General features: G+C 48.6%; 1 long non-coding RNA gene across 2 annotated transcripts; it reads right to left on the minus strand.

Annotated features, from left to right (window-relative positions):
- On the minus strand, positions 1-26779 carry LOC104141392 (uncharacterized). 2 transcript variants are annotated; one of them, XR_693526.2, is made up of 6 exons: positions 26617-26779; positions 25559-25662; positions 22856-22956; positions 21629-22156; positions 6008-6078; positions 1-2513 (listed from the first exon to the last, which is right to left on the minus strand). It is a non-coding gene; the product is annotated as an uncharacterized lncRNA (long non-coding RNA). The 2 variants fall into 2 exon arrangements; XR_011141719.1 differs by lacking the exons at positions 1-2513; positions 22856-22956 and adding an exon at positions 3808-3912.
- Between the last annotated feature and the right edge of the window lie 394 nt (positions 26780-27173).

The following is a 27173-nucleotide window of genomic DNA, read 5'->3' on the forward strand; positions in this document are numbered from 1 at the left end:
GAACCATTGAGTACATCCTGCCAACAGCTGGAGAGATAATTACAGTCCCACGCCTACCCCATGGGAGCTCATTCCATTTCCCAGGAATGGGGGGAGAGGTTCCTGTTCATATCAGTCTCCCTATGTAGGAATGGGGCTTGGTTTGTTTTTCTCTTCTACAAATACACAAAGAGAGAGCTAAAATCTGGGGGTCCATCTGCAAAGAAAGCGTAGGAAATAGACACTCTTCATAAAATCCATTACAATTTTAGTAGAAATTCATGTTGTCCTCTTAGTAACTTTCTAGTTTTACTTTTTAATGGCTTTTTTTCCTATTTTTAAAAGCGTGTTCTCTAGGACAAAGTTAAGGAAAGGAGGACACTGGTTACGCAGGTTTAAGTGGTGCCTTGGGAACCCATTAAGTGTCAGGTCCCAAAGTCTCAGGCAAGAGGAAGGAATGGGTTTTGGAGGAAAAGGTTTTGAGATTCAGAGGGAATCTGTGAACTCCCTCTGAGTAGTGTGAAGCAGGTAACTTAGGAAAGCATGAATTGATGTGGGTGGCGTTCCTTAAGAGGTCCTCACCTTGACAAAAATGTGGCAGGTTTCTACAGAGTGATAATTGTCGTCCTTTTTCAGCCTTGATGATCTCTCAAAGCCCCTTCAAGTGCAGTCTTCTAGGATTGTGCAATATTATAAACACACACATCCCCATTCACACACTGCTCATAGCTAAGTTTCCACCACTCTGCCATACAAACACCTTGACAGCAAGCTACAGTGTGCAGGGAATTGTGTATCAGCATTGCAGACGAAAGGAAATACCATGTTCAGGTGGGCAATCATCATCCGAATTCCTGGAGTATAGCTCCCTGACTTTGATCCCAGTGTCTCAACAGCAGGATTTTTGACTCTCAAACAGCCTATATCCTCCTATGTTCCAAGTATGGTTCCAATATTCTTGTCTTCTCTCTTGTGCTCAGTGAAAAGACTAGAGCTTCCGGGATTTCAAATGGAGATCAGCAAAGTGCTCTGTATAGCTATTCAGGATTATCTCCCTGAAATACCAGTACACTGCGTCAGCTCACAGGGTTTTATTCGTATTAAATAACTGACTCTGAGCCCACCATGCAGTAGGAATTTTAAATGCTATTGTTCTGCCTCAGCAGCGTGAGGTTGAATTTCTGCACCTCTGTTTCTCTAACTGTGGCCCACACTCAGATGAAAAGATGCCTTTTCCCTTAAGAATTGTGTACAATTACAGCCTGCAATGGCTGAGATCAGAACAGGTTAAAATTAAGCCCAGCCCTGCTTTGCCAAGTCTATGTTTTAGGAATCAGAAATGGTTTCCCTTGGCCTTGATGGGTATTTCAAACCACCATTAGAAGCTCAGATAGCAGCTATTGATAAAATATTCAGTTAGCAGTGCAGAGAGCTTTCTCTGAGGGTCCAGCTGTGAGAACATTAGCAACTATTATACATTGCACGCCTATCGGAAATAAATGCATTTAATGAATTTTGAAAGAGCTGGCTTAATAATATGGGCGTTAAATGCAGAGATGACACAGTCACTGCATGTAAGATTTTGAGCATATCAGATTACAAGCGTAGGCACCGTTCATCCAAGTATATGAAGATGACAAAATCTTATTCGCATCACTCATTCTAGGAGTCTAAGGCCAGGGCACCATCAGATTAGTCGATAGCGTTAGACTCCTTCATTCCCTCCTGGCCTCACAGTGAGCCTAGGCCCTTGTGTTCAGCAAAAAACAGGCTTCAAGAGATAAAGAATCCACCACTTTCTTTGGTTATTTGTTCCAGTGGCTAATCACTTTACCAAGACATATGTGCTGCTTAATTCCAGCTCGAGTCTGTCTGCCCTCAGTCACTGCTCCTTGCTCTGTCCTTCCTGCCATCTCTGGTACCCAGAGATGCCTCCCCAGGGAGATACCACTACATGAAAGTTAGGCAACCTCACTGTCACCCTTCTGAGAATAAAACAGTTTGAGCTCTCTAAGTCTCATGGTGCAAAGCATCTTTTCCAGTGCTGAAGTAACTTTTCTGTCTCTTTTCTGCAGAGCCCAAGTTGGCTCTGGATGGCAGTGAAAAAGGAGTCGTGCTTTCTAGCTCCACAGTCCAGCCCAGCCCTTTAGTGCTGCAGTGCAGTCACCAACCCCACGTCCTGGAGAGGTTTCTGCGCTGCCCACAGTGTTTCCAGGAGACAGTGCCCCATCCAGTACCGGATCTGGAGCCAGATGTTCAAACACATGCTATATGAATAGGCTCAGTTTATCAAGCAATCCGGGTCACTTTGCTGTTAGTTTGCTAACTACCTCTTGTCTAACCCCACGTGTCTTTCTCAAGGCAAGTAAGATGCTTTGAATGTCATCAGATTAGATGAAGTAAAGGCATCGAGGTTACAGCTTTAAAAACATGTCCAGAAGAGATTCCTTTGTCATGTCATTCATTTCTTCCCTTTATCTCCCCTTGCTGGTGCCATTCATCAGCTCTCTTTTTCTCACCTCCTCAGGTCTTTCCTGTAAGAAAAAAATAGTAAAGAGGAGGGCGAGGTGAAAAATGCTTGGGATACGCACTGTCATCCACCTGTGTAGTGGGGACACTGAGATCCAGGTACAGCCCCACTGCCAGCGCTACAGGATCTAAAATTTTAAAGGTAATAGGTGCCTCACAGCCTGTAGCTCCCATAGAAGTTGGGTACCTTTAGCCAGTTAGGAGGAAGGTAGTGGATTGTCTTGTATGGTCAGTGGAGGCTTTGGAATCGACTCCTATGGTTGTCCCTCCATCTGCGATGGATGCCTATCCCTCCATCTGCAATGGATGTCCATCCTTCCATCCACGATAGATATCCAACCCCTCCATTCATGACGGATGCCCATCCCCCCATCCCTCCATAACAGATGTCCATCCACCCTGCAGACCCCGTGTAGACATGGCAGCATGGGAAGACCCGGTACACGCTGTGGTGACGCTCAGCCTGGGTGCTAGGAGGCAGCGAGCGCTCTCCTGCCGCAATCCTCCGTGTGCACAGACACGCTCTGTTGGAGGTGTGAGAGGGAGGGTGTCTTTTCATTCCTTCTGCTTCAAAACTGAGGGATGTTTTTCTATGAGACCGCCACAGGGACTTTTAAACAGGCTTCCCATTCATACAGAGGTTAATTAACGTAGGTACCTTTGGTGGTATTTTCAGAAGCCCCCAGATACCCAGATACCTTTGAAACGCTGGCTGCAAGCACAGAGCTGGGCTCTGTGAATATGTGGACCTGCAGAGCAGCACTGAGAGCTGATTAGCTTACAAGCCTCAGGTTTTGACAAACACTCATTTTGCTCTGCTCTGCGTATACCATCACCCTGCAAGAAAGAAGGGCTAGTATAATTAGGGTTGTCCAGGCTTGTTTGCCAGCTGCTATATTATCCATAGGCAGAAATTCCAGGTCATTTTTTTTCTCCCAAGCATGGTATTGAAAGAGTAACAATGCGTAAGAAAGTAGTGGTGCTTGGGGAAGACAAGGAAACACTGTAATGTCAAACCTATTTTTTCTCACAGCTCAACCCCAATCTGTTGTCCTGTGGAAGCTGCTTCCTCTGCGTGCCAAAGAGATAGCATCAGAAAAAAAACAACTATCATTTGACTCTCCCTGAGAAAAAGGCCAACCCCCCTCCTCCCCACACCCTCTGTGTAGTTTACATGGAAAAAAGAAGAAACCCAAACCATCACTTGACTTGGCAGGTCGGCTCCTGGGAACCCAGAAGGCTGTTTGACCTTCTCCAGGCAAGCATGGCGCTCGCTCTGCACTTCCAAAGAAAACCTACGCAATTCCATGAAGTTCGGGGCGGGGGGGCATTCAGAGAGTGCTCGCAGCCCTCCTGACGAGGAAATCGGAGGACAGCCTGAAAAACAGTTCTCTCTGGGGAAGCCTGAATGGGGAGAAAAGAAACAACACATTTTTCCCGCACTGAGACTAACTCCAGCTGTTGGTGCTTGCAGACAATAACTGTTTTGGGCAGCGCTCTCACTTGGGCCTTGTCAAGAAAAGAAAGACCAACTGAAACATTAACACGCCCACCCTCTAAGCAGATCAGACGGTCCCCAGCATGGCCAGAAAACAGATGAGGGCTGCATTTCCTGCCGTAATGCTGATCCCTTGGAAAATGCACTACATGCAGATTTGGTACCAGCCATCAGGGCGTTTATGAATGAAAGGGACGCTTTCAGCAAGCTAAGAGATGGAACAAACGATGCTAATGATAAATCCATCCCCTGCCACTGGACGGACACGGACGTCCACAGCTAAAACAAACAAATGGTCTGGGCAAGCTGTCAGGCTTGTTTAGATTCTGCTTGGGATAAATCTCAATGCCCTTTGATCCCATGATGTTTTTGGCGCCTGTGTTGCTGTCTAGCAGCGGGGTATATTTTTCTATCCCAAGGAGCAAGTGGATGCAGCTGCCTATAGCTGATTTATAGGAGGAAGTGATTCACAGGAAATCAAAGCTTCTCACGCAGTAAAAATTGCTGTCTTTTCACTTCCACCATCAGTGCAATGATTAGAGCTCTGGGGACTTCAGCTGGGAAGATCAGCAAAGTGTTTTGTGCTTAGCATAAATCACTTTCTGCAGTGACTCACAAAGTATGCTCACGGTGGGTTGCACCTGTCTGTACCTCCTGATGCCCTGGCGGTGACAGCATTTTCATTCAGTCCTGTCCCAGAGATTTTAAATACACATTTTTTGCTCATTGCAGCAACGCAAGGCGGGTTCTGGACTTTGTTTTCCCATATTAACCATGTTGTTCCTCGGGATTTGGGTCTTGTGCATGATTTACAGACCAGAATGGGGATGAGTACTGGGGTGGGGGATGGTTCAGGTCCATAGACCTCCACGAGCTATGTCAGGCAAGACTATCTTTTGTCACATGCCTGCAGTTCGTAGTAAAATGAGGGCTGCAGCAAGAATACTAGGCCACACCAAAACATGCTTATCACTAATAACGGCTGTGGACTACCAGACATGATTTAGGAGCTGGTTACTGCTTGCAGTTTCTGGTAACTGTTCACATCAGTCTCAGAAGCTAATGAAGCAGTTGTTTATTACTGCAGAACTTCAGACCCCATGGGACATTCAGCAAATATTTCTGTGCTTCTAAAAGAAGATTTGGCTCCTGTTGCATCCACTGTGAGTGCAAAGCTCAGTCAAACAAGGAGGATTTGCCATCAGCATAATCAGAAACATGGAGAAAGGGAAGGAGGGGATTAAGACTTGGCTGCTGGTAAACATATGTTGCTTCAGTTAATTGTGCGGAAATTTGTGTGCTCAAGGTTTGACAAAAACAAATGAAAGAAGTGTGAAAACTCAGCTCTGGAGCACATGCCTGGGCTAATCAAACATATAGGTGTATGTACACATACACAAAGGTCCATGCTAAACCTTTATTAATACAAATATTAATTTATATCTCCACTCGCACTCCAGGTATTCACCCTTTTCTGACATATCTTCACGCTCCTCTAGTTTAGATGGGGCTAGTCCTCAGGCCAGCAGGGCAGCATTTATCTCCATTAACCCATGACCTTACACGTCTCACATCTGCTCAGCGTCTCCCATGCATGACAGCGGAGGGGCAGATTTACTTGGCTCGAATCATACCGAGTTTTACCCTCCACTTTTCACTCTACCACAGGCTGACCCTAGGAGGGGTGGCCAAAACCTAGGGAGAAGCTCCATTCTGGGGGATCATGCCTGATGACAGCCTTCTGGGTTGAGCATTGAAGTCCTGGACTAGGTTGTGCACACAGGAGAAACCGAAGGAGGGACTGTGGGTGCCTGGAGCTTGGAGGAAGCGATATGCTCTTATCACGGAGAGAAGGAGCAGATCAGGGAACAAGTGTGTCATGCCTGCAAATGCACCCTTACAGGAAGTGGACCTCAAGCACTGGCGTGGGAGTAAAGGACATTTATAAACACATCCCTGGTAGGGCCTGGACCCACCTCTGAGAATGGGGAACTTACTTACCTAGCTGGTGAATCTGTGCCAACGATTTCGTTTTATGGATCAAGTGTAAGGAAAATCACAGCCTGCAGGAGCTGGAATGAGACCACAGCAGTCACATGGCAGCAAAGGAAGCCCAGTCACACCAGGTGCATGGGCAGACTGGGACACGGCACACAGCAGTTTCCACACATGGGCTTGGCATCCTGACCTGGAGAAGCAGCGACAGAGCACAGACCTCCGATCTCCACAACTATCCCCTTGCTCCATCCCACCCTGTTACATTTAAGACCCACTAGCCACTGGTCCCACAGTGCAGACCCCCAGGGGCACCCTGCAGGGGTCGGGGGAGAAGCCAGTGGTCCAACCATAGGGAAGCAAAGACGATTTGCTCTCACCAGAGAAGGTTGGATCTACCCTTACCTGAAAGCAGCAGAGACAGTGGGAAGCACCAAGCACTATAGCGTGCTCCATCTTTCCTCTAAGCACTCAGTGGTTTGCTGTAATCAAGGCAGCAAGTCTCTCCCTGTCTTTCAGTTTTGCAAACCACTGTCTTTATAGTGGATATTTGGTCTGAGGAAACTTTTTTGTAATTATTGTAATAAGCTATATTTTTTGGCTGCAGTAGCAAAGATTCAAAACAGCTCAGCAAACCAGGATATTTCTCTAGCACAATAATGATAGGGATTTGAGAAATCTTGCCTTGTGCTTTGTCTTTCATCAACAGGAGACCAAGGGTCTTTCAGCCTGGGATAATGCCAGAAGATAAAATTGCAGCAGAAAGCCTTTTTCATGTTTTGCAAGAGTGGTCTGTAAAAATATATACTTATCTGTTTCCATAGGGAAGCCTTCCTATTCAGGGTGGTTAACAGTAGGTCTGTCCTCTAGAAAGACTGTTTGGGTCTTTTTCCCTGATCTGTCCTCCTCACTGACAATATTATCTAACAAAACATACAGTATATTTATTTGATCTTTCTTTATTTTAACTGGAGATTTGATTTTCTTTCATGATTGAGTGGGATGCATTTTATTAAAGGCCAAAACCTCATTCTACTTCATGACTTTGTAAACAATTCTATAGTGGTAGGTAGATACAGGCATCCTGTTTTTCCTTCTCTGTATCTGATGAGGCAAAAGAAGCGGGAGGATAATCATGTCTTCAGGGCTGAAAAAAATATGAATTTTTTATAGGCCAACACATATTTCTCCTCTGAAATATAAGGCAACGTTGCCAGCATGAGGCTAGGACAGGGACAGGAAATGAACAATCAGCAGCCCTTCCAGGACTCCTCTGGCCACGTTCTGATCGACAGATCTGGGTTCCTTTAGCATCTTCGGCATAGCTCCAAAATTAAAGGGAACAGAATGACTGCAAAACATAGCCCTGAGACTCCATGTAGTTCTCACAAAGACACGCAAGTACATGCATTTACTGAGGAACAATTCAAATGGCCTAACTATATTTTATAGCTATACTCCATGTCAGCCCTGAAGCAGACAGGCAGACAATGCATGTCAGCTTAGCCTTCAGAGGGAGAGCTCCCTAACATCTGCTCGAGGCACTATAGGGACCCCTTCTGAGATTAGGAGACCTAAATTTAGGTGTCTACATGTGAGCTAGGTGTCTAACCTCCTCTTATCAATTCTTAAGTATTTTAAAAAATGGATTTTTTTTATAGAGGAACACATATTGAAATTTAAGGTAATGTTGCCAAATGAGACAAGGATGAGGACTGCAAATCAGGCAGCCGGCATCTCCAAATGATGGAAGAATATCAACATAGACACTAAGAAATAAAACAAATCCAAGAGAGGACACCTAAGAATAACTGGAGATTGTTGAGCCAAAATAATTTAGTCTACTATTTTGAGAGGTTTTAATTTGGACTGCAGAAAACCCTCCAGCTTTTGGAAGATGGTAAGAATCCATCTATTCCAACCATAAATCCTTCTGCTATACCTATGAGACCCAACTCTTGAAGAGGTTAAGTTCTTGGTAAGTAAAGTTCTTACTAAGCAATCTTTTCCCACTGAGTTGGCCTCTTCAGGTTTCTATTTGTGCTGCTAATGAGGTTCCCACAATCTCCAGGAAGTTGGTCGGAGTTCTAATTAAACAAGACTTGAGGAATTATTCTGCCAAAGTAAGCGCTGGATCTGCCCACCCCACCGACTGAGTCATGAAGGCTGTGTACATGCAGGATGCAAATGTAAATCTCAGATTGACATGCAGAGTTGTACTCTCCAGTGAGGGTGCTTTCTACAGCTGCAGCGTCTATTAAACTTTTGCCATCATCCAAAAACAACACTCATAACTTGAACAGTCCTCAAGGCTGGAGAGCCTTCCAGAACTCTTCTGGCCTTGTTCGGATTTGGGTTCCTCTGACCTCTTGAGCATGGTCCCAGGCATTAAAGAACAGGACTCTGGAAAATACAGCCCTGGGACTCTATCCAGTTCTTTACATAAAAAATACGCATTTATTGGGTATTAGTTAGAATATCTGTGTGGAATGCAATATTCCAGAAACAGCCATGGCATAGACATGAGGACTACTGATGCCTTTTTGGCCTTAGGCATAACATAATGAACTTTTCAATTCATTTTAATATTTATTATATGTATTTACTTATAATCTAAATCATTTTAGTAGGTGAATTCCTAAATGCTTTTACTCTCTCCCGATCAAAATGCCATGCTATCCATGTTAATGGAAACCACAACTGCGTCCTCCCCATGAGCGCCGCTGTGAGAAAAGGGACTGCTTGAAAAATATAGAACCAGCTTCTGTTCCACTCCCATAAGAAACAGTTTTTAGTAGTATTTTATGTCAGGATCTGATTAGGGCCAGCAAAGAGCAGAGAATGGAGTAATTCTCCAAAGAGACATGTAGCAGAGACAAGATTATTGTCTGTTCATCCCACGCCAATACAAACCATCCACTTTGTAAGCTAATGGCTGTCAGAGCACTCTGGCATCTGACAGTCTGTGCAGGCGCCGACCAGATGTTGGAGGTTTTCCAGCCCATACTACTGGAGAATTCCATAGTCCACAACCTCACCATCCAGACTTAGAAGGAGCAACCTTCAACCAGTCTGCAAGACATAGGGAAGGCAGCATGAGCATGTATATTAAGGGGGATATGTTTTTATTTAGGCCGACCAAGACCAGAGATGGTGGAGGATATGTTCGGCTTCCAAAGTACACTGCTCCATGTGACCACTTGGCTGCCTCCTCCTACCCAAAATGAGAAGGGCCCTCTGGTTCCTGGCAGAGTCCCCAAGGTAAGTACTGAGCGGACCTCTTCAGGTTTGCAGGATGTGGGCACATTCAGACACAAGGGGAAGGAATACCTTACGGTTAAGGCAGGGAGAGATGCAGCCCCAACCCCAAATGCATAGGCTGGAGGGTACCACTTGGCCGAACCCATGTTACATGGATGGGAGCATGCTTATCCCAGCTGGGGCTGATGGAGGCATGGGAGGAGAAGGTTGATGCCCTCCCTTCTCGCCTTTATTCCAACCTTAGTAAGTCTGTGCCTGGCCAGGGTCTCAGGCTCAGAAGATATGTCCAGGCTGTGGAGTCAGTGACCTCCGCGCACGGGAAGCAGTTGCTTATAAGCACCTAGGAGTGAGAAAACCCACCCAGGCCCACAGATAAGGCATAAGCAGAGGGGCTAGGAGGCATCCCTTGCTGTTAGCCCAGGCTTCATGTTCGAACTGAGTAGAACTTACTCTAAGCGATCTTACTCCTCTAGAACTGATTCAGTCTTCCCAGGTTAATGTGTGCAATGATTTATGGGATATGATTTCCCGGTAAAGTGGGAAGGTTCAACATCACCTGGAAAGCACTGAAAAGCTTTAATTTAGTTGCCATTTCTCCTGAGATCCTGCCTGAGAGCCCTCTCGCCTCCAGCCTCCCAGACCTCCCTGGAGCCAAGCCCCAGCAGCAGCAGCACAGAAACACCGTATCAACTAAGCCAATGGCATGGCCGGAGCGCACCCCAGTTGCCAGCGTATTGCATGCCTGGTGGCAGTTTACACTCATCATAAGTACTTTCATTCCATTAAAACGATATTAATTCCTAGGCACTTATTTCCCTCCTACCCCCACTTTATCCTCACACATGGATTACAAGGGATTTGTTTCACTGGTTGGGTTTCATGCTCTCAAGAAATGCTGTGCAAAGCCTGGGAGCAGAGCAGGCCCCAGGGGAGAGGTTCCATCTCTCCAGAGCAGCGACCTTCACCTAAATGTCCTTCTGAGGACCCCCAACAACAACTTTATGCTGGTGAGCATCCAGGCCCTGGGTCACTTAATTTGAGAGATCTCACCAGTGGAGTGGCACTACTGAGGCTCTGTCACAGAGAACACGTTGGGGGTGATGTGGCACCTCACTCAGCCGTCCCCACTGCCAGCAACCCTGCCTCAGCACCTGGCTGGTGATGCAAGGCTGGGGCCAGAGAGCTGGGTGCCATCCTCATGCACAGCCTGTCCCAGGCCACGAGCAGAGAGGCCTCATCTGCAGCGAGCATCGCGTGTATGTCTGGCGCCATGAGCCGACTGCAGAACGTCCTGCAGCATCCAGGCTTTAGGGGTCATATTTACTACAATAAAACAGTGGAAATATCCCTTTCCCCAGTCAAATATTTAAAAGGCTGTTTGCTGTGATAAAGCAGTGCTATCATGGGAGCATTAGTGCCTTACAGGAAATATTAACAGTATATATGGTCAGATAAGCGAGAAGGCGCGAACAGGGAGCAGACCGCACTGCATGGCTCGCTGCTTGTCCCAGCCACACATCAAAACAGTTGCACAGAGAGGGACCACGGAAGCAAATGTAAGGAACTGGTAAAAGTTAAGAACCCCAAATTTTGGGGAGATTCATCTCTGGAAAGCATATCCCACCAGATAACGGCAGCAATCGGGTATCTGAGAATCATGATGCTAAGAATGGAGAAAGGCAGGCTGCTCAGCCCAGTGCCTCCACAGCCTCCGCAGGCCCAATCGAGGACCCACTGCCTTCAGTGGATGAACTCCCATCGACTCTGCTGGGGCTTGAATTGGGCTCTTTAGGAACCAAAACAAAAGACCAAGCGTCTGACTTTAATTGATGACTCATCCATCACCAGAGCCCAAACTCCTCTTGACAGGGAGAGGGAAAAACCCACAAATTAAGTGACCATTGCCTGCCTCCCCCTTTCTTGCCGATTGTAAAGGAGAACTTTTGACCTTTCTGCCTCATATATCACGGCTTGGCAGAAGCTGGTTCCTCACCCCAGCTGAACTGTGCCGTGCATGTAGCCCCATACAAGAGGTGCCTTTCACGTGTTAAATGCTCCTTCCCCCTCTTCGATCCGCTACAACGGTGCAGAGAAGGACAATGGCATGGCTCCACAGCCCAGGGAGGAGGCTCTCATTAGAAGCCTCTGGTTAAGGATGAAAGTCTGGCTGGATCATCCCGCTGTTGTTTATGCTTTGTCCAGATTTCCAGAAGAGGCTGCTGGGAAGCAGTGGTATTGCCCTCAAGGGCTTTTTCCCTCTGGTGAAGCACACCAGTGCAAACCAGTGGCTAATCTCTCTTGTATACGGCAAGGTTAAAATGCTGGCATCGCACAGGGAGCAGCAGTACCCTGCAGACAAGACGGGAATTTGGAGAGTTCTTCAAGGACTCAAGGCAGACTTCAAAACCCTTAAGCTTACCCTGCATTAGGAAGGTTAATTGCAGGCAGGCAAAGTGGCTGGGATTAGCTCCCTCCAAAGCTCCCCAGCAGCACAAAGGGTGGATACGCTGTGTAATGGGGTTTGGGCTCCAAGCCGCTGAGTGCCTCTGGGGTGTGTATGCAGCACACGGCTCCTTGACACTGAAATATGCTTTTCCTCCAGAAGTGTCCATGTTTAAGACAATGCCACTCAGCCATTAGCTGAAGAGAAAGGCACTGAGTGCTTCAAAAGCCGCTAAAATCGATACAACACAAGGAGCCTATCATTACGAGGGAAGGTAGAAACATGCATTCAGCTGACTGCAAAGAGGAGCATTTGCCGTAAGATCATTCCCACAGCTCCGCACCAAAATATTGTCTAAAAAAGGCATTTCTCATACCAGCTACGTGCCCCATGCCCCCATTAGGAGCAGCTGGATAGTTGAACAGTGGCTGCCAATTGCATGTAGCTGCGTAGAAAAAGCCAGATCTGGTTTGAATCCAGGGATGAACCACAGAGGAACAAATCCCATTGTAAGAACTGCAGAATTAACACAGCCATGACCTGAGTAGGTACCAGAGTCACATCACTGTGGTTCCTTGGTGTGCATGTCCCCAGTGGTTCGGAGATCTTCTCTCAGGCAAGGAGCCAGATGAGATAGGAGTGAAAGCTGCAGATGGTACTGGAAATGCATTTTAAGCTTTGCTACACTGGTGTGTGTCGTAGGTCTCAACGAGAGCACAGCGCCCTGGGCCTCGGAGTCTAAAAACTGCTGACTAGTCCTTGTTCTCAGAAAGAGCAGTTGGTCACCTCTCCTTCACAGAAAAATAACTACAATCAGAGCTTGGACATGAACAGAAACGCTGGGGCATTTTCTCCCGACAGAGCCATTCTCAGGCCATTTCCCCACTAGGGGTTGCAAGCACGCACGAGTCTGCTCCCTAGATGAAAGTCGCTGTCAGCTCTGTTCATGTGTTTGCGGTTGCCACAGCCTCCTCTGGATGGCTGGTAGAGCCGAAGGCTCAGCCACGTCCTAGCACTGGGGACGAGCCGCTGTGGCTGGTTTCTCAAGGCAGCTGTGAACCCTCCGTTTTTACTGGGGGGCAAATCTTGACAAGCACACTGGGAGTCTGAACAGGGGACGGCAGAGGAAGAGCAGATATTTTCCTACTTATTGGCTTCACGGGATGGCCCACAGTCATAGTTCAAGGGCTGGGCACTTTGTCAGAGCTCAGACTATGGACGAGTCCTAGACAAAGTGCTACTGTAGACACCAAACTCGTCTAAGCACATACACAAGGCGAAATCTAGGAACTCATGCAAGTTGGCCTCTCTGCTACAGACACTGGGGGTGTTTGGGGCAAGTCCCCCTGCCAATGCCCAATCCCTCTCCCTTTCCTGGGGACGGCAGCCCGGCCCTGCCCTGAGAGGTGTTGGAAGGCACTTCACTTCTGCCGCGAGGGCCATGATGTTAGTAAGATGGAGGGACCTCAGATCAACCCTAACTGATCTTCACCCACTGAGCTAGTTTTTTATTCTAGCAACAAAAAGCAAACTTGGATTAAACACAGTTGTTGCTGAATAGCCCCTGCAACGTTGCCAGAATTTAACCGCGACTGGTGTTTTTTCTTGAGATTCTGCTTTGTACCCTGGCTTGCTTTGTACCTATAAACTTGGGAATCAAAGCCTGAAAACCCAGAGAAGGCAAAATAAAGAGAACCTAAGATGGAAAGCTAGCTATTGTTTAAATCTTGAACTCTTATAGCAACGGTATGAACTAGATGTGGCTCTATCCATGATCTTGGATGCCCAGAGCATGATCTGATCAGCAGTCAGAGGTCCTCTGCAGACCTGCATGCCCAGGCGAGCATCCTGCTCCTAGTGCCCACTCGCCTCGGCCTGCTCAGCAGCGCCCACAGAAACGCACGGTCCGGCCGCTGCTTCCCAGCTGTGCTCCACCGACCGCTCGTCCCTGCTGCTGCAGTCAGAGTTGGCCTCGCTCTTGAGCTGCGGTGTTTATTTAACACGCGTTCACATTCCCAGGAATGCACATGTGTCTCTGCAGCCTCCTTGGAGAGCTTTTCAGGGCAGCCCAGCCCGCGGAGGGAGAAAGTAGGCTGCTGCGCAGGAAAAGTGTAATCCCCCTTTTTATGACCTTCCTTGCAGCTGCAGAGAGCTGCTTGCACCTTTTTTTCTGCCCTGTGCTGTCCCAAAAAAGCGCTTCAAGCCCGGTTTGGGCTAAAGGGGGTGGGGATGGTAAAGTCCTTCTGAGCGCGGTGGGGAATTTCGGCATTGCTGGATCTCCTCTGCCTCTCCTCCCTAATAAAAAGGCAGCCTGCTCTGAAGAAGAGCCGAGCTGACACTCCCAGCTGGGGTGGCCGGGGTGGAGGATAGCAGAGGCAAAGTAGGGAAAAGGGAAGGAGCTGCTGGGGGGGGGGTCCCAGGGCACCCAGTCCCTCTCCGTAGGGTGGCTACTACCCTCACAATAATCTGGGTCCATAAAAGAGCTTAGCTGGTTCTTACTTTCCTAATTAATCATGTGTAGCTGTTATACCGATGGTTTCAATGCGATTTAACCTCACATGCGACTCTACCAAGCTACCAAGTGTGTCACTTCAGCCTCTGAAGTTTTGAGGTCCCCAAGGTAGCTCAGTAAATGGCTGCAAACTGTCCCCTTCAGCCCCATCATCTCCTTGGGGAAACCCTGTCCAAGACCTTTGCGCTGTGGAGAAGAGCAAGCAAAGAATCCAGGCTCTGACAAGGACTAAACCCACCAGGAGCAAGGAAAATTGCCTGAAATTCATGTGGAATATTTCACAGTCACACAAGCTCAACTCCCAGCCTGGGAGGAGGAAGCCAGGGTTGCCAGCATCCTCAGCCCCACAGCATCACGGTGCCCAGGGCCATATCCTATCCCACAGCACAACGAAGGGGACCTTTTCATTGTCATCAGGGCTTGCCACGCTCCTACAAGGGGTTTGCACGCCTCCACCAAGGGGATGCAGATGAAGGTGAGTCTAAACCCGCCTTCCAGACTGCAGCTTTCAGTACCTCTGCCCTCTTAACCCTTTTCCTCGGGCAAGTGTTTTGAAACCAAATAGGGCTCCAGCCAGAAACTATCCTCCTCGAGGGGCGCCTGCTGAACATCACAGCTGAGTCCTGCAGCTTTCCTCAGCCGACGGCACTGATTTAACCCACAGCTCCACGTTTCTGACACCAATCCAGAGCATCAGTGCCCGAGCAGGAGGTGTTTGCTTCGTTGGTGTGTGCACAACACAGACGATATTGCTACCTGCTGTGGAGTAAATAATGTTTCTTAAACTCTGAGTGATTTATGCAGCAAAACCTTTCTATGCAACGCATTTTCCAAGCACTTCGGCTGGAGCTAACTTACAAGGAAAATAATAAGCAAAGCAAAGAAATCCCAAACCCAGCGTTGCTTCCAAACATGGATCCGACACATTTTGATCTCAATCACACACAAAGAAACCAAAGACATGCTTATATCAGGCATTTTGACCGGTAAATGTCAAATCCCTATCTGAGGCCTGCAGGGAATAGTGTCAGGGAGGGGAAAGACAATGAAAGAAATGCGAAGAATGTATCTGCAACTAAATTTTGACTAAGTGGGGAAACAGAATCTGGGGATCCGTCGACGTAATGGGAAAATCAGATCAGAACCTGCTCTCACATGCTCTCATCTCCGAGATGTTCAAAACCCACGGTCAGACCCAGCTCCAGCTTTCACAGTTTGAATGATCGAGCGCTTAAACATTGCGAGCGGCACAGAACTAACAGCACTGCCAGGGCACCAGTGCCAGGAACTGCCCTGCATCCTGCAGGTTCAGACCTTTCACGCTGCAATAATGGATCAGGAGATAAAAGAGTCAAGCTTGCAGCTGGGCAGCGAGGCTTTACAAACATTCGGTGCCGTCCTCCAAGGGGCCGTTTCATCCCCCGATTTGACGAGCGTGCCGAGGGAGAGCTTGGGATGTTGCTCTCCAGCTGAAGCCTTTTGAAAGTCTTTCCCAACCTGGGGCTGCTAGGCTAAACCCATTTCAATCACTCTGTAACCGTGATGCACGCAGAGATCCAGAGAAGGCCAAGTCCCTTCCCTGCAGCAGATCTGTATCCTGAAAACTCATACAATAATGAATGAGATGAAGGAAAAGTGGGAAAAAACGAAAAAAAAACTCCATGGAAGAAGGCCAAGGGATCTGAAAGAGCTGAGGGCTTGGGGCAGCAGGGGACAAATGTTCATCACTATGCAGAATGGGTGCAGAAAACTAGCTGCTGGGATCATCTAAGCTTAGTGCAAATAACTGTTCCCACTGTCTTCTAGTGAGGGACTTGGGCATGTGGAAGAAAAGCAAATATGGGTGACACTGCTGCAGGAGTGTGGGGACAGTAGGGCTGTTTCTGCTGCAAGGACTTTGGCCCTCAGTTACTGCAGGGGGGAAGAATCAGTGCTTTCAAAGGCTCAAGAAAGGTGCATGGATATTTTCACCCCCTAAAAAGAACGGCCAGGACAGCTCCGCTCTGTACCTCCGTGTCTGCGAACATGCCATTTCTCTGAAAAAAACAAAGATACTGTATTCAAGTCCCTTTTTTGGAGAATTGCCAGGGGTTAGGAATTACCAGCAACTCACCACCGCGATCAAGAAAAGCACCTTCCAGCGCCAATTTTAAAAGCCGGAAAGGTATTCGATACCTTGCTCAACACCCTCAAACGCACCTTGAAAGAGAAACATCTGTTCCCTGGGGACTTTCACTCCCTGTCATATGGCCACTGCTAAGTGCTTTTCCCCAGACGCAGCAAGGGACCCGCCGCTGATGAAAGGGAGAAGGGGGCTGGGAGCCCAGCTGGGGGCAGAAAGCTCTCCTGCCCGTGGGGGCCAGAGGCGAGATGAAAGGCCCGTGTATTTTCCCAGGTGATCCCAATAGCATCTCAAAGCCCCGGCTCTCTCACTCTGGCTTTACCCCCAAAACAAACAAACTGGTGCCAATTTGAATATGCTGAGGGCTGACTGATTTGGGCCTTTTGTTGTGTTTTCACAGTTAGCAGTCGACTAGAATTCAAAGGGGAAAGAAAAAGAAAATAATAACAGCAGATTGATAAGATTCCTGAAGCCTTTCTAGGAAACACGGGGCTTAAGTCTCGGCCAGGCTGTGTGAGAAGCAGCGCTGGAGAAGCCAGAGCAGTTACGGCACAAGAATATCAAAGGAAAGAACGACAGGAGCCAACCCAGCAGGAATCAGATAGCACCTCGCTTGTCCTTTAGTCCTGCTGCACCAGAGACCAGATCTGGGGGACGTTTAGACCCTCTGGGCTGGAGCATCACCCAGCAACCCACTGAGGTTGGCAGCACAACTCCAGGGCTTGGCCAGCAAGCTTTAAATGCCTGAGGTCAGGTGGGTTTTTCCCATCTGAGCATGTTATTCCCAGTGTGTCTGGTTGTGTGTCCTGGGTACGCGGTTGGCAGACGACGTCCACGTGCAGTTGCTCCAGAAGTCACTCCCACACCGTTCACAGCCTCAACCTTTTCAAGTTAAGTGAAACCCAGCAGCCTCCCCGACCTGCAGCTTAGCTCAGAGATTAGCGTTTATGTTTCAGACCTAAGGAAAGGCTTATGTACTCAAAACCTTCTCTGGTTTCCCCCAGCAATTATATCATCCAGGCTAAATAAAGGCTTCTCTGGCAAACCCCACTCCAATCGCAACCTTCAGAAACATGAGCAAGGAGGGCTCAGGCAGGAGAGAGGCTGCACATGGTACCCTGGGCCGGCTGTGGGGCAGGAGGCAGAGCCCTGCACGGTGGCCGGGGCAGCGCACACAGCAGCCCCGTGGCTGTCAGCGGGGCCCGCGGCCCCGAGGGCTTTGCCAAGAGGAAGAGCTGAGGGAGGCAGCATGGACCGTGCTCTGGAAGAGAGACGGGACCTTTGGCAGCTTTTACGAGAAGCCGTGCACGAGGAGCCGTCCCTTGCCCAAGTAGCGGAGACCTCCCATGCCGCAAGAGAGACAGATGGAAAAGGGACAAGGAGCTAAGGGCAAGGAGACAACCCACCCGGTGGCTGACGAGGAGGAGAAGACTTGACAAGCAAGAAGCAAAGGACAGAGTCTCCTCAGTGATGGGAAATGCCTGGCAGGCAGGAGGGGACGGATGGGGGAGCAGCGGCAGGCTGGCAAGACAGGGATATAATTGATGGGAGATCAGTTCCCCTAATAAGACCACATCAGGATTTTGGCACATTTGTTCCTTGCTGACCTGCAGAAGCTTCCTGGGCTCTTTGAAGTCAGCTGCCTGCTGGGGCCGGGATGCGCACAAATGCACACGCTGCGCGGCCCAGCCCTACGGCGGGACGTGGTGTGCTGGCTGCAGAGCTAAGAGGATTGTGAACCATCATGATTTGTGCCTGGAAATCTCTGCATGTGTTTTGGCTGATGGCGGCTGCTCTGATAAAGAGCGAAAAAGGGGGCCTGCTGGGCAAGTGAGCTCTTATCATCTCCTGCCCTGGCTGCAAAATGAATCAGCCTTGGCAGCATCTTTGAGACCGGGAATTTCTGCTCATGTCCTTGCAAGTCCCTGTCCTGCCTAGTCAAACCCAGTCTCAGTAGGAAGAGGGACTCAATGCAGATTATAAATCTCTAGGTCCTGGAGTTACATGAGCTATTAAGAGAAGTATGCTGTTGCAAATAAAATTTGAAAATCTGAATGAAATCTACCTCAGAGGTCTAAAAGCAGAGGGGAGTAAAACGTACCCTTTTTGAAATGAAAAACCTTGTGTGACTCTTAAGACCTGGAGACCTCCAAGCACTTTACAGGGATGGGTATTACAGTCATCTAGCTCTGTGCTAAGTACAAAAGGAGACGAGAGCGCTGAAGCTGCCATCACCCACCTGCTTCCCGCCGGCTCTGCCCGCTGCAGGCGTCTGCTCGTGCAGCTGTGTGGGGAAGTGGCTCCGGGCGTGCATACGGCTTGTGGGGGGAAACCTTCCAGAGGAGAGCGAAGAGAGTGGTTTTGCCACCTGGATGATCTCCACAAGCCACTAGCACAATGGAAAGGGCAGGAGCGAGCAGCTGGAAAGATGGTCTTTAAGATAGTGTTAAGACAGACAGTTGTGAAACTGCAGCCTAAGGGGGTGGACTTTCCCATCGGGAAGAGGGGATATTTTTCCTGCTTGGCACTAGTGAATGGTGAAGATTTCTGGCGTGTCTTTACGAGGCAGGTTGTCCCCCAGACCTTCCCCTCTCTGCCATATCAGTCTGTGCAGAGACGGTCGGAGACCAGGGACACGTGCCCACCGACAGCAGAGAAGCATGTTTCAGATCATGCCCTATTGAAAAGATCAGCAGCACAACACTAAAAACAATTTTAAAATGACAATGACAGATAGATTTGTTCCCCCCTGCCTGGGAAGGGGACCGCCGAGGAGCAGATTGAAAACGCTGCTCACCCTGCCCAGGGCCAACATCTGCCCTGGGGACCCAGCTGCAGCTCACAACCCTCTTCCAGCGGGGAGCCTCCCTCCTGCCAGCCGGGTCCTGTTGTGACCCTGCTTGTACACACGGTAACCCCACGTGGGACCGTGACCCTGCATTTGGGAGTCCCTGGGCTTTCAGTGTGGGCCGGTTTGCCTTGGACTTTATCCAAAAAGAACACAAACGTGGTTTCCAAATGCAGCAGCCACAGACACCCAGGCAGCCTCACCAGCTGCCCTCGCTACCCAGAAAGCATCCACTTTTGTTTCCTAAAAATTAGCACCCTCTAGCAGCCAGCCCAGCTCCCAGTCCAACAGCAAGCACTGTTCTGCGTTATGAGCCAGACCAGATCTAATCATCTGCAGCAGAATAATTTATTCCCTTTACCCTGCCCAGTGTATATTCCCAATATGTCATTTAAATGTCAAGCTTCCCAGTGTCATTACCCTTCCCAGTGTTAGACTCAGCGGCGACACGCGGAGCAGCCCGAGCCAGATACTCCTGCCACAGTCAGCAAACGAGCGTGCTTTGTATTAGGCCCATTAGGAAAAACAGTCCTATTGCAAAGAATATTAAATTAAAGGAAAACAGCAAGAAGAATAATTCAGCCCTGGTTAGACACACAAGTACACAGGACACTCTCCTGCCCCAGGTATTCCTCCCAGCCCTTGCAGCCCCTTGGCATGGAGGCAGGCACCTCGCTTCCTCCCTTCAGGGCCTTTCCCACCTCCTGTCACCCTGTAGCATTTGGAAAAAATACGAGATTCCCCAGCTAGGATTTGCTAATACCAGAACAAAATATAAAAACACTGTCACTGCTGCATTGTGGCCTTGCCACGTGGGTGGCTTAGCCAACAGCAACTGCCAGGCACTGGCCTTGTGCAGTGTCTCTCACGGTGTGCGGGGCAAGACCCCTCACAGCGGCAAGACAAGCCAAACAACTGAAAGCAACGTCAGGAAAAATGGGGACAGGAGGATATATGGCCGCGGCAAAGCCGAGGGTCCCGGAAAGAGCAGAGCCACTGATGGAAAAAACCTACGTAGGAGATGTCTATCTTTATGCACTGGCACGCGAGTTTCCAGGTGAAAACTTCTACGCACCATCCCCAGGATCCATGGAGCCATCAAACACCACAGGTATTTTGATGGATGCAGTAAGAAACATATTTCAGATTAAAATTGCTCCCTAATGCTCTCTTAATCCTTTCAGCTAACATGGGAAAGAGGTTGATGATAAAGTGGACGTCACTTGGGGCCTCTAAGGGCAAGGTTAGACTGAGCTTTGCTGGCTTAGCAGGAGCTATCTCAGAAGATACTGTCTTTTGGGTAAGCGCTGGTAGTCATCAAACACTCCTAATGTTCTTTGTCTGCAAAGTAAAATTAATTCATTATGATGGTTTACATACATGTATTTTACTTCTGAGTGGAACAGGTGAAACATACAGCTAATTACCATCACTCAGCTGCAGGGTGGTGACTGGTGAAGCCACAGCAATACAGTAGCAATTGAATGAGGGGGCCATCCCCTAAGCGCAGCGTCTCCCAAAGCAGACTGTAACGTTGCAGGAGCCGTTCTGCCTGCCTACATCTTGGTATGGATGTTTAGCATCATGTCCACTCTGTAAATGCAGCCCGGGCTTATACTCAAGGTCGCTGGGGTGTGACCCCAAATGGCTCAATAAAGTCTACAAAAACTAAGGTGGAGGAAAGCCCTGCCCAGCTTTACTGTGTCACCTATCCACGGAGCGGAGAGAAACCAGAATGACTCATCCAGAGCTTGCCTGGAGCAGAGGTGGGCCCAGGGCTGCAGCATTTGGATCAAAATGTTGTTTATTCAAAGGCTCAGCAATATTGGACTGAAGGGTTTGACTCCTTGTAAAGATAGAGGCCAAAAGGAAATTTCAGATCCTCCTCCACATCCAAACTTTTCCAAAACTCGAGCGTGTTTAGATCTGAGGGTCTGGCTTGGCCTTTCCTCTACCGCTAACAGCACTCAGTGTGAAACGTACAGCGTGCCGGAGAGCACTAATGCCTTGCAGACCTGGGTTGTGTCATTCGCCAATGTTATTTATACAGCACTATTTAAAAATGCAGGGTAAAACTTGTGGAAGTGTCTATGTGGAAGATTTGTTTTATCTAATTTTGTCCACCTGCAGGCTTTCATGCCTTAGACTAGAAATCTCCAAGGCTCCTTTTGCAGCCAAAGGGCAGAGGCAAGCATCTCTGGAAGGCAATACGTCTCTCCTACCCTGGACACCTGTCCTGGGGAGGGAAGAACCCCCTTCCAGAGGCGTGACTCTCTCACCACCAGCCAAGCAGAGCTTCGACAAGTTGCTTCAGCTAAATACTTGGTTTTTAGCTGGCTTGGTTAGGTGAGGTGAATCATGTTGGTACGACTAAGGAATGTAATTCCATTTTCAGTCGTGATTCAGGCACCCCCAGCCAGATTGTTAGATTCATCACGTACCTAAAAATACAGATGATGATTTCCAGAAGTGCCCACAGGCTGTTGCGCTCAAGGGTGCCAGACTGATCAGTAGACTTGAGGTTCACTAGTCATTTAGCTGCCTGGGGTAGCTAAAGGAGTTAGCTCCTTAGCTAACTCCGAAGGAGTTTCTCCCCTCCTTGCTGTCTGACGTCTAAAAAGTCACGCACGTAAACCTGCATGCAGCTCATCTACCCGTCGGGATTAGCAGCGGGGTCCTTGGCAGGACTGCCCTGCAGCAAAGCCAGCAAACCCGGCAGGAACCGCGCCGTGCACCAGCCCTGAGACCTGGCCTCGTTAGCGTCCAGCACTGCATGTTCTGGGGCAGATCATCTGCCTTTCGCTAGGTCTGCGATTACGCTGAGTGTGTCTCATTGGATCTCCAGGACTGCCGGATCAACTCAGCTGGCCTGCTCAGTGCAGCAGCAAAAGTGTCCTCTCCATCTTTATTACTCCTTCACGAGCCAGCAGGGCTGTAGGAAGTCCAAGGTGCCTTGACAGTAGTTTCCTCTGTCGGTAAAACCCCAAGGAAAAAAAAGAAAAAAAGAAGAAAAAATTGCAGGGGGAACAAACACGGCAACAAACTACATAATCAGCTGCTATTCAAAGTATGGAGGACGTTTGCTTATTCCCCTGATTCACTCTCTCCAGCTCTGAACCTTCCGCTTTGCAAACTCCCACCCCAAAGCTCAGCAAGTTAATAAATACTCTCGGAAATGAATTACAAAAATTAGTCACTTCTTAACGCTGTTTTCTGTGAACTCTTTTAAATCACTCCAGCAAAGCTGAAATTATCTTTATTAAGATAATTGCCTCACTGTAGACTGTTTAGTCTGTCATCTGCAAAAATGGAGAATGACCGAAGGAGCTGAATCTGCTCCGTGCCACATCCGTGCCCGGGAACGGGAGCCCAGTGCACTCGCTGCACATCCAGAACGAGCCCGCCCGGCCGCCCGGCACGTGGCTTCCCAAAAAGGCCAGCAACCTCCCCTGGGAGCCTGTTTTCAGCACTCTGCCACTGCTCCCTTTCCACAGCCTGCCATCCCCAGAGGAAATATTAACTGAATTATTGCTAACCAAAGAAAATCTCACTTTAAAGGCCACATGCTCTGAAAAAAAAAAAGGAATAAAAATAATAAGTGAAGGACGTGGCTAGGAAGACGATTTTGAAGGGCTGACGGCGAGGTTGTTAGTAATGAACATTGATACCTCTCCATCCGAGCAGGAAGGGAGGGAACAGCTGGAAGGTCAGTGCTGAGTTGGGGAATCGCAGCCAGAGCAATTTGTGCTTGAAACAGAGCTTGGCAAACCTTTGGGAAATCAAGGTTTTTGTCAGATTTTTGCAAACTATTTTTGTCACTGTTGTTGCTGGGCATTTGGAGACAAAATAATAGAGGCTGAGGAAGAGGGACTGCTGTAATTTAACTGAAGGACTTATGTCCTCTCCAAGGCTTGGATGAATGGATGACCTGCAGATACTGCTTGTTGGCTTGTATACTGTGTAACATACCACCCACTCTTTTCTATTTCCTCTCTTCTCTCTCTCTCTTTTTTTTCTTAAGACAGACTCCCTACTCTTGTGTTTTTGCTCTTTTTCCCTATTTCAAAAATCTTCCCTCTGTTGGAGCTTTTCTGTCTGCTCTGAGGGACTTCATTACACTGGGAAAACCCGCCCAGCAAAACGCAACGTTTTCTGAAGCAAACTTGAAATCTGCCAGTCTGGACTCTCAGCATTCATGCACCTGCTCCTCATGCCTGGTCCCAGGCGCTGCCCTGTTCTGCATCCCTCCTGTCCATGCGCTGGATTACAACAAAGCAGACCCCAAGATCTCACTGCAATGTGCATCTCCCACTTCCAGAAGGTCTCCTCTGCTGGCTCAGCATTCCCTGCAGGAACTGCTCATCACTGGAGAAATGAATAACTAGTTTTTTGGTTTCGTTTTTTTTTTTTTTTAATCCATTGCACAAGCACTGTCTGGAGAACATTTTCTGCAGCTGCCTGCATGTCACCCATCTCTTTTCGCGGGAAACAATGGGGCCTGGTGTTTGCTGTCGGAGGCCACGCCGTCCGTTCGGGCTGTGCCTTGCTCGGCCGGGGACAGTCCCGCTCGTCTCCTCCCGCCTGGCATTGCGTGTTGCCTCTGAGCGCTGAGCCGGATGAGGCTGCTGCGAGCTCTCTGCAGCGGGAAGGGGGGCTCCTTGCAGATCTCCCATGGAAAGGGACGATAATCCCTGGGAACCTCCTCCTTCCTGGGAAGCAGCAACAGATGACCTGGTGCTCGCTGCGACTCGTTGATACCCACCAGACGTTCCTCTCCAAAGCTCAGACAGTCAATAGGAGGATTAATTGGGGAGCTAATAAAATAATCAATGCTGAGGAGAATGATCTTAAGTAATTGATAACTAGGATCCTTCAGGTAGCAGCTGACCTTGACAAGTAATAATCATCTGGCCGAGAGAAAATTGCTGCGGTGCAGATCACTCTGTCAAGGATGCCTGATGTATGTGATATATATCGCCGGTGCATCTCTCTCCATTTCTCACTCCACCAACAGGCAGCAAATCCACGCTGTTGGAAACCCCGCCTGCTCCCAATTACATCTATCACAACTAGACAATTTTAGAGATTGCTCCCCAGCCACTACCTACCCTGAGCTTTGCAAACAAAGTAATGATCAAAGCTCCTTCCTTTATTAGGGGTCTGCTGAGCTCAGAGGCCTCAAAATGCCACCTTGCAGATATTAATTCCTGATGCTTCATTTTTGCTTCTGGTGTCAAGGAACCGTTTGCAACCATTTCCTGCTAATCATAAGAACACAGGCTGTTTCTCACTATTGTTCTCATAAAAACTGCTCAGAAAAAGTTGCCTAGGTCATTTGCTACATTTATTGCAAATGTCGGCTTAAATTTATTTTCAAAAAGCATAACCATTCATTCGTATTTTTGTGCCCACTATAAATCAGCTCTGTTTGAAAACTAGACAAAAAGCATCTCTTTGGTTTAGCCTCCGGGCTTTTCTTTTGTTTATCCACAGGTCTAAATAAAACAGAGACTGCCGTGACGGTTAAACACAACAAACCAGAGCAAAGTAGTTCACCTGTTTAAATTAATTTACCCATGAATTGTGTTTGCGGCTCCCACAGCTGCAGGGCACTCCCGCACAGTAACCTTCAGTTTGCACGCTGCACCTGCCTCTGTATCAAACACCTTGGGCAACCCTGTCCGCAGAGATTTCGCCCACGTTCACAGGGCGAAGGGACAACTTCACCCCTATTTGAAACATCTGGAATGCATCAAACTGCCAGCAGACCCCCTTGCACTCTTAGTCCAAAGTGCAACACGTGACCGTGCAGCTAGAGCCCAGTTCAACAAAAGCACCTCAACTTGAGCTTAATTTTAAGTTAACTTCGTGCCAAATATTGTGCTGAATAGGGGTGGGTGCTTGCGTGCCCTGCTAATGGAAACCACATGTGTGCAGGCACACAGAAGGCCCTATGGCTTGCTTGTTTTTCCAGTCCCTTGCCAGTCAGGTGTTTCCCTCTCTGCAAAACCCCCCGGTGACAAACCCTTCTATTCCCAGCACCCTAAACACACGTATCCTCCAGTTGCAAATTTATGATGCTAAGGCTGTAAATTGGCACTTACTAAATCTCCTTTGCAAGGAAGCTGGACCAGGGCTGCCAATATTATGAAACAGCCTAATCGTTTATCAGTTCTCCCCTTCGCACCACTATTCCTAGTCTAACAGCTCCGGCTTTTGGCACTGAATACTAATGCCACGGGCTCATCTGTATTCTGAGAGCTGCATGCACATCTCAGCCGCACACACTGCTAGCACGAAATCCACGGAGGACGTAATGAAAATTCACAGACAGCTTAATAATACCATTAGCATACCTCAGAGTCTCTTACCTATCATTGCCATGAAGAGCCAGCCCCAGATGTCCCATGGATTTGACCCTGCCACGCTCATCACTGCAGCCACGACCAAGCCTCCTTTGTGAAATGCAAGTGAGCTGCCCAGGAACAAAAACAAAAAAACCCCAAACAAACGGAAAACCTTTGCAGGCTGGTTCTACCTTTCCTGTTTTTTATGCAAACCTGTCGTTTACAGAGCTCCTTCTGTTGTCACACTGAGGCATGACCTTGAGTAAAAATGCTTCGCCCTTCTTCAGGGACATAGCAACCTCCTGGAAGCATGGATGGCCTGAACGGGAGAAGCCTCGTCCCGCTCTGGGAACCACAGGAGAGCAGCAGCCTGGCATGGTGTGGAGGGGATACAAATGCAAGGCAACACCACCCAGGCTGAAGCAGTGGGATCCATCACTCACTCCTCCAAGAATGGCATTTGTCAGAATTGGGTATTTCTTATTCTTGTGTTGCCATACCCTGTGCATCCCCCCGGCCAGGCGACCGGGCTGCTCTGTGGGTAGGGCAGGAGCCCTGCAGCTTTCACTCCTGTCCAGGAGCACCGAGGTTAGCGGGCTCCCTCCTGCTGCTGAATTTCAGGGTTTGCTCCCCAGCACCAAGTGCTGACACAGTGTTTCTGGTGCAAGTGGCAAGCTGACGTGCGCCAGATCCTCAGGCAGAGGGGTAGATCCCAACCACCCAGAGACGCTGTTCAAAATCTACCCAAACCTGCTATTCCTAACCAGGAAGCTGCGAACCTGTCTGCGGGTGCAGAGGCAGCCTTGGGTCCATGCAGAAGGACACCTGGAGTCCAGGCCCATTTTTCCCTAGACCCTGCACATCTCAACCACATCTACCCTCCTGATCCATCTTCGGGCATGAGCAATGACTCTCATAATAATTGTTTTACAGAAGGCAGCAGAGATGAAACCTCCGCGGTCCCAGGCACTGAATAACCACACCGGGACAGACGATTCCTGCCCCGAGGCACTTACAGTTCGACTGGGCAAGGCAGGAAAGCCAGGGTGGAAACACAGGCCCTGAAAGGGGAAAAGTCATACCTAAAATCAGCCAGCAATGTAGCAACGGTGCTGCGAGGAGATCCAGCTCCTGGCCCTGAGCTCCGCACCTTACCGAGCCTTTACCTCTCACTGCAGGACTTTCAAAAAAGAAACCAAATGTACATCAACGTCAGAAAAAAACAAACAAAAAAAAAGCTCACAGGAGGCTAGCTAGCCATCTCCTTAATGTACAGCGCTGTAGTAAGTGTCTGCTCCAGAGCCCAGGCTCTCTCTTTTTATCCAAACATACAATGTACCCACTGTAATCCTCTCTGCCTCCGGAGTCTCATGACCCAGGGAGAAAAAATGGTTCTGATTCATTTACATTTACGATGTGGATTTTTTAAAGAGAATAGAAGACCCTCTCTCGCGGTTGTTAAATGTCCGCAGCGAAGCACATAGAATATAAGCCACTGGGTCATGAAATGTAGCATTTCTTTCATTCTTATCTCCTTTCTCCAGCTTGCCAGAACACTGCAGGCCATCATATTGATATATAAGCAGCAAAATCTTCCTCCCAGAAAGAAAAAATTATTCATCTTTAAATGTTGTTGGCT

Source organism: Struthio camelus, chromosome 5 (genome assembly GCF_040807025.1).
Source record: "Struthio camelus isolate bStrCam1 chromosome 5, bStrCam1.hap1, whole genome shotgun sequence".
Lineage (NCBI taxonomy): Eukaryota > Metazoa > Chordata > Aves > Struthioniformes > Struthionidae > Struthio > Struthio camelus.